Source organism: Hippopotamus amphibius, chromosome 9 (genome assembly GCF_030028045.1).
Source record: "Hippopotamus amphibius kiboko isolate mHipAmp2 chromosome 9, mHipAmp2.hap2, whole genome shotgun sequence".
NCBI lineage: Eukaryota > Metazoa > Chordata > Mammalia > Artiodactyla > Hippopotamidae > Hippopotamus > Hippopotamus amphibius.
This window is the reverse complement of record NC_080194.1, coordinates 88,238,019-88,245,357: the sequence shown is the minus strand read 5'-3', so window position 1 is coordinate 88,245,357 and position 7,339 is coordinate 88,238,019. Positions and strand designations below refer to the sequence as shown.

Sequence of the window (7,339 nt, the reverse complement as noted above, 5' to 3'; positions counted from 1 at the left end):
TGAAAATAGAAGCAGGCTGCAATTTCAGTTCCACACCGCGGGGTATTAAAAAGAAAAGTGTTACTTCACCTCGTCTCTTTATAAAGTCAGCAGGCTGTGGGGCTGCAGCGGTCCTGGACAAATCCTCTTTCAGGACCCTTTGGGGAGCGAGAAGAGGGGAGTGGTGGGCACGGCATTGATTGTGACAGAGGACAGGCTGGCCATCGGTGTGTTGTGGCGTGCTCCCCTGCAAGTTACACTGATTTACAGCCGGATAACAGGAAACACGGAGCTTGGGTGGCCTCCTGTGTGATTCTGGGTGACAGATTGCTTCTGCCACTTACAAAAACGGTGCCGTAATTAATCTGAAAAGGCCAATGATCGTAAATAACAGTTAAAGAGTAACGTCTTTATGTAAAATATGGAGTCAACTTTTAATGTGATTCTTTTTCACCTTTATTTTTGCTTTCAAATGCTTGCTATTAAATGACAAAATGGCTGCGGCCGGCACAGGAAGGCTCTGAAAATCAGTGCAGGGGCATCGTGGCTGAGTCTGTCTGAGCTGACCGGGCAGAGCCAGAAATACGCTCAGAAGTACCACGAGGACCATTTCACAGAATGAGCTGAGACGTATCTGGGCATCTGGAAGCCCAGGCTCCTGAGAATATTTGCCTATAGAGGCAAAATGAAGTTGATATTGATGCATTATCAGATGTAATCGGCTTTCCTGGATAACTGAGCAGGGTTTTGCTTATGTGGGGGGTGGGGGGGGTGGGGAACGGGGGACGAGGGGGCGGGGGCTGTGGAGGGCTCCAGATTTCCCCTCTGCTCTGCCTATGAAGACAGCCTCCAGTGCTCAATTAGCCTCCTGAAGTGCCTCATTCTCAGATAACAGCTTATATGCTAGAAGAAGGGATGCTCACAGTATGTTTTATCCTCACACGTATAAACACACATCGTCACAAAATCATTTAGGTCTGAAAGGACTTTTAATGGGACATCTGGCTCTCTTCCACGACTTCTTGTCAAGGCAAAGTAGGTTCCCTTGTGAATATCCTGTCTCAACCCTATGGGTGGCTAGAATCCGTGGTTACGTAGAAAAATTTTTTCGCCTCTTATTATCGATACGACTAGCAACAAGGGAACAAATGGAAAATGGTTGAACCTAAGACACTACAGTCAGCATTTCCATGTATATCATTGCCCTGAATAGTGGGAGAAGCTTAAGAACTGAGCAAATAAGGGAAACGATGGCTAGGACTCTGAACAGAGAGGGGAGAGTGGCCATGGTGATGAGATGACTTGTAAAAATCCTGCCCTTCTTCAGTTAGGGGAAGCGATACAATATAGTGGCCAGAAAGATGGACTGTGAAGCTAGACTCCTTGGACTTGAATCCAGCTCTGTTATGTACCAGCTATGTGACCTTGGACCTGTTTTGATTTTTTTTTTCCTTCAATTTGAAAGTAGTCATTGTTTATTAACTGACCAGATTACAAAAATAATCATGGTATAAACCTTACTTCATCCTTCTAATAAGCCTGTTGATCTGGTCTTCCCTGTTGCCAGCCTCTCCACCTTCTACAAAATGAGTGGTCTTCTTCTTCATTCCACCTGGTGGAGAAGACAATTTGGAGGCCCATGGGAAGTAGTTTGCTTCTTTGAAACGTTTTCCAACAGCATAGATCTCGTGAATCAGATCCTCCACGCAGATGATGCTATATTTGCCAAGAGACCGAGCCATCAACGCGTTATCTGTCAGGGCAATTCGCTTCTTGTTGCTTTTGCCATAACCACTCTTGCAGGTTAATTCATTTACTGCCTTCAGGTTTGGGGAGCCCCATGCAGTGTGTGGTTCCGCAATTCTCAGCATGTTCATTGAAGCCTTGTTGAGCTTCGCAAAGGTGCCACTGAAGATCTGAATGGAGGCAAAGAAGCTGTAGCACCTTTTGAAACTTTGGACTCACACCACCGATACCTCTGATCCTTATGACAAAAGCCAATTTGGGTTCCGCAGGTACATAGAAGTTGCCAGCTTTTCCTGCCATCCTAGCCATTCGAACCTCAGTTCTGTACATCTGCCTGTATTCCTTGTGCTAGTGCTTAGCTTTCTCATAGATAAGCTTCCTCCTTGCCTTTTTTTAAAAAAAAATTATTTTTTATTTATTGGCTGCGTTGGGTCTTTGTGGCTGCGTGCAGGCTTTCTGTAGTTGTGGAGAGCAGGGGCTACTCTTCATTGCGGTGTGCAGGCTTCTCATTGCGGTGGCTTCTCTTGCTGCAGAGCACAGGCTCTAGGCTCACAGGCTTCAGTAGCTGTGGCTTGCGGGCTCTAGAGGGCAGGCTCAGTAGTTGTGGCGCATGGGCTTATTTGCTCCATGGCATGTGGGATCTTCCCGGACCAGGGCTTGAATCCGTGTCCCCTGCGTTGGCAGGTGGATTCTTAACCACTGTGCCACCAGGGAAGCCCCTCCTTGCCTTTCAAAGCATCTTTTGGGCAAACTTCTTTCTCAGGCGCTTGACCTTAAGTTCTTTGAAATTCTTTCGCTTTTTCTTAAGGGTTTCTGACACAAGAGGAATCTTCTTTTTCTTCTCTTCTGCACCCTCCACGGTTCCAGCCAGGAAAGAGCTGGACCTGGTTTTTCCCTCTCCATCTTCCAGAGTTTAAGTGCTTTTCTCATCTATAAAAGAGCATGATAACCGTTGCTAACCTTGAAGGGTTATTGCAAGTATGAAACAAATTAACATATACAGGGGGCTTTACATAGTGCCCAGTGATATCAATGTGAATTGTCACTAAGTTATCCAGATGACTGGTTATTGAAAAAGAATTGCTTATATCATTCATTGCGTTTCTAGGAATGATTGCCCTCCTCTGTGTTTAACAGTAACAATTATTAAGCTGTTACTGTGTACCAGACATTATGCATGACTCATCTCTTTTTTAATTTTATTTTTTATTAGAGTCGACATACAATATTATATTAGTCTCAGGTGTACAGCACAGTAATTCAGTATTTTTCTTAGTTTTAATTTTTAATTGACGTATAGTTGATTTATAATGTGTTAATTTCTGCTGTACAGCAAACTAATTCAGTTATATATGTATATACACACATACATTCCTTTTTTTAATATTCTTTTCCATTATGGTTTATCATAGGATATTGAATCTAGTTGTCCTGTGCTATGCAGTAGGACCTTGTTGTTTATCCATTCTTTATGTAAAATCTTACATCTGCTAACCCCAACCTCCCACTCCACCCCTTCCTGTTGGCAACCACCAGTCTGTTCTCTCTGTCTGTGATTCTGTTTCTGTTTCATAGATAGGCTCATTTGTGTCATATTTTAGATTAAACATATAAGTGATATCATATGGTATTTGTCATTCTCTGATTTACTGCACTTAGTACAATAACCTCTAGTTGCATCCATGTTACTGAAAATGGCATTATTTCATTCTTTTTTATATGCCTCATCTCTTTTAATAGTTCCAACAGCCTTCCATTTTACAAAATAGAACACTGAGATTAGAAAGAGTTATTCATTGAAGATCACACAGCCAATAAACCATAGATGTAGAATTCAATCCAGGTCAACTCCAACAAGCATGGTTTTAATTAACAAGCTCTCCCACCTATATTTCCCTCTGAAAAGTTGAAAACTATGACAATTTTTGTTTTCCAACCTTTTTATAGTTGTTCTTACTGTCCTGATCAATACTTTTGAAAGCGTGACATAGACCATGCTGAAAGTAATAAAGATTCTTGTTCACACAGCAGTACTCTTTCTGGGGAGACCCAGAGCCAAGTGCAGAGAGCAGCCAGTCTACAGTTAATGCAGCCTGCACGCACAGCCTGCCACTGCCCATGATGCCCCAAACCTCAGTGTCCTCATCAGTAAAATGGGGATGATAAAAACCTACCTTGATGCCCAGAGAAGGCAGGTACATGGAATGATAAGGAATGATGAGTAGGCCAGCTTGAATGGACCAGAGAATATTTATGGGGAAGGAAGCCGATGTGGATTAATGGAGAAAATGTTGAACTAAGAATAAAGAGACCTGGATTTCAAAGCCACATAACCTCAGTTTCCTCACTTTGTCAAATGTGTCAGTTATGATTGTGGTGATGGTTATATAAATCTATACATGTTATTGATATGTACATGTCTATATTAAATACATATGCGTGTATACATGTAAATGTACCTATGTGGGCATCTATGCATGTGTAAATATATATACACAAAAATGTCCATTTCGCTTTATGTAAATTAAAAAAAAACTTTAATGTCAAAAACAAAACAAAACTACCCTGAAGGGTCTTTTCCATGTTAAATGAAATAATAAATGCCGAAGACCTCGCATATATTTGGTATGCAGTAAATATGTCATTTGTATCAGCAAAGGCCAGCTCCTTGAAGATCTGAATGTATTGTTCTGGGGAAGAAGAAGCTGATGAGAAAATTTCATCAGCTGCAGCAACATCACAAAAATGCTACATCCACTTCTATCTCCTGATGTTAATACATAGCAAAATAATATGAAGTAAGCCATTATTTAAGTAATTCGATCTGTGCAAAAAAGTCAATAAAATCTGGTCTCAACCACGTCTAGATTCTCCTCATCGTAGGATTTTTTTGTTTTGTTACAGATCGTTCCCTAAGCCTCCCATTGTACTTTGTGAGGAGGTAGCCAGGATCTGTAATACTTGAAAAGGGCAAATAGATTTTGTAAGATGATTTCTTGTTGTTCTGTTCGTGTCACTTGTTAACTTGAGGCTTGATTTAGCTGCGTCCACAGTGTAGACTCAGCATAGCAGGAAGTGGAGAAGCTTGTCAGTTACCTAATAATGATGAGACTCTGGATCATTTAGGCGGGATAAAAAGCTTGCTCTTTTCTGGATGATCTGGTTAATTACCTGGTTAAATTAGGTTAAAACCTTTTTGTCAGGGGTGGTCTCTAATTATCTGGAAAACCAGGTAACTGTGTCCTTTTAAGAGCCTTTAGGCTTGAATTATTCATCGACATAACCTAGCATGCCGGGAAAACACCCAATTCTTCACCTGCCGTTTTGTGCATGGTTTTGGATTGAGACTCTTGAGCTGTTCTAGTTACAGCTTCTTGTAGATGCAAAATCGTCAAACCATCTCCGTTTTTTTTTTCTTTTACAAAAGAGAGCTCCACCTTTGAGCAGAGAGCACGCTGGTGCTCAACTTGGAAGATCGGTAGCAAATTTTCCCAAGAGACACAAACAAACACATACATAACTGGAATATCAATGAGGTCTTTTTAGAAGAGACACATTAAAATGCAAGGCAGGAGATAATGAGATAAGCAGCAAGTTACAGGTTTCTTAATTCCAGCGTGAAAGGAGAGAGGAAAAAAAGAAAAGAACAGAAAACGCCTGTAAAGTAGCTTAGCACAAGGATCTCATGGGCTTGCTAGTAAGCTTGCTTGGGGAGGGAGTTAGGGGGTGTTTTCACCAGTTACCTCAGTGACACAAATGGAAGGGGAAAAATTGTGTTAGAGGTGACAGGAGAGATACTAAAATCATGCAAAGCAATTTTTTTTCAGAATGTAGTTTATGTTTGTTTCCTGCCCCTACTACCATATTCCTAAGTCAAATATGTGACATCTCTCTGGTGATGGCTTGACTCTTTCCTGGCTATTCTGGAGAAAAAGTGGTACCATTTCTTGAGAACAGACTATGTACCAGGAATAGTACTGGGGGCTCTGATTTTGTTTACAACAACCTTATAGCAACCCTGCAGGATGGCGCTGTGACCTATTGGGAGATGGAGGCTCCAGGGTTCTTGTTCAAGGCTGGGAATCAGACCCGGGTTGCTCAGACTCCAAAGCCAGGCTCCACCTCAGCTGCCTTGTGAATCACTGAAGTTATGCCCAAATTGTCTGTCTGCCTGGCTTCAGTCTGACATAGGAAAGAAATAGAACAAGAATGAGTCTGGGGCTACTTAGTAGAGGTGCAGTTCAAAGAGCACTTGACTTGGAGCTAGGAAATCTGGGCACCAGGCTAGCTGCTGCCTTTAGCTGTGTGGCTTTGGGCAAGTTACTTAACCTCTCTGAGTCAGTTTCTTCTTTGGTAAAAGTGAGATACTGATACCTGTATTTCAGGGGGTGTGGTGAGGCTTGATACCAGTGAAAGCACAGGAATACTCAATTCATGTTTAAGAAATAAAACCCAAACTAATCAGCTGACCAAAGAAGCAAACACCAAGATTCAAATCCAGGAGGAAATCAGAATAAATATCCAAACAACTTAAAGTTTACTTCCTCTCTAGTCCCACTGTTACCACCCAAAGTTAGCCTCATCTTCTCACTTGGACTTTGGCAACATTCTCTATCAGCTTCACCTGCTTCCAAGGTTGGTCTCTTTCAAGGCATCCTCCAGCCTGCTATCTAAGTGAGCCTTCTAAAACGAAAGGATAATCATGTGAGTCTTCTGCTTAAAATCCTCCAATGTTACTTTATCAACTATGGGACGAAATCCAAATTCCTCTCTGCAACGTGGATCTGTAGCTTTTCGTGATTGGGCTCCTGCCTCATTTTTTAGCCCTTGGTCCTGACAGGCTTTTATCTGCCTGCCGGCTACTTTTTTATCTGCTGTGAACTCCTTTCGATTTCAATAATGAATCGGAATCTTTCCTAGCTTCGGGTCTTTGCACATGCTGTGCCTTCTTTCTGGAATGTCTCTCAGTTCAGACATCACCTCTGCTCTGAAACCTCCTCTGATTTTTCTAGCCAGAAGTTGCCACATCCTCCTCTTTGACACCCTAGCCAAAAACTTACCTGTGGCAATGATGTCCTTACTCGTATCTCAAGGACTCTTTGTACCAGGGTGATTTATCTCTGAGTCTTGGCATCAAGCACGGTGTTTCATATACATCATTTGTTCAAGAAGGATGGGGGTGGAGTGGACAATGGACCAATTAGGAGGCTGCTGCAGTTGTCCAGGGAAGACATGACAAAGGTCTGGACTATGATGTAAGGGAGATGTGGTTTTTACTTCTCCACATAAATTGACTGGCTGGCTAAGTGGGTACCCCCTGCCTTGCTTGCCTGTCTGCAGACATCTCTTCTGAAGCACACCTTTCCCCAAGAGTGGAGGACCTGAACCAGGGGAGTGGCAATGGGATGCAAATAGAGAAGCAAGTTTAAGAGATTTTTAAAAATCAGGATTAAGAGAAACAATTGTATGTGAAGGTCAAGGTAGAGAGAAGAATCCAGCATGAATTATCCCAATGAGTCAGGTAGGAGAGCATGGTATTTCCACCTTTAACACATCAATTTATCATTGAGAAAAGGAAAAAGAGACTGATGAGGGGTGGGTCATGCCCAGGTGG

The 7,339-nt window shown here is 42.2% G+C and overlaps 1 pseudogene; it reads right to left on the bottom strand.

The window, feature by feature from the left end:
- Window positions 1-1,496: 1,496 nt before the first annotated feature.
- On the bottom strand, window positions 1,497-3,926 carry LOC130860962 (60S ribosomal protein L7-like; annotated as a pseudogene).
- Window positions 3,927-7,339: the final 3,413 nt, after the last annotated feature.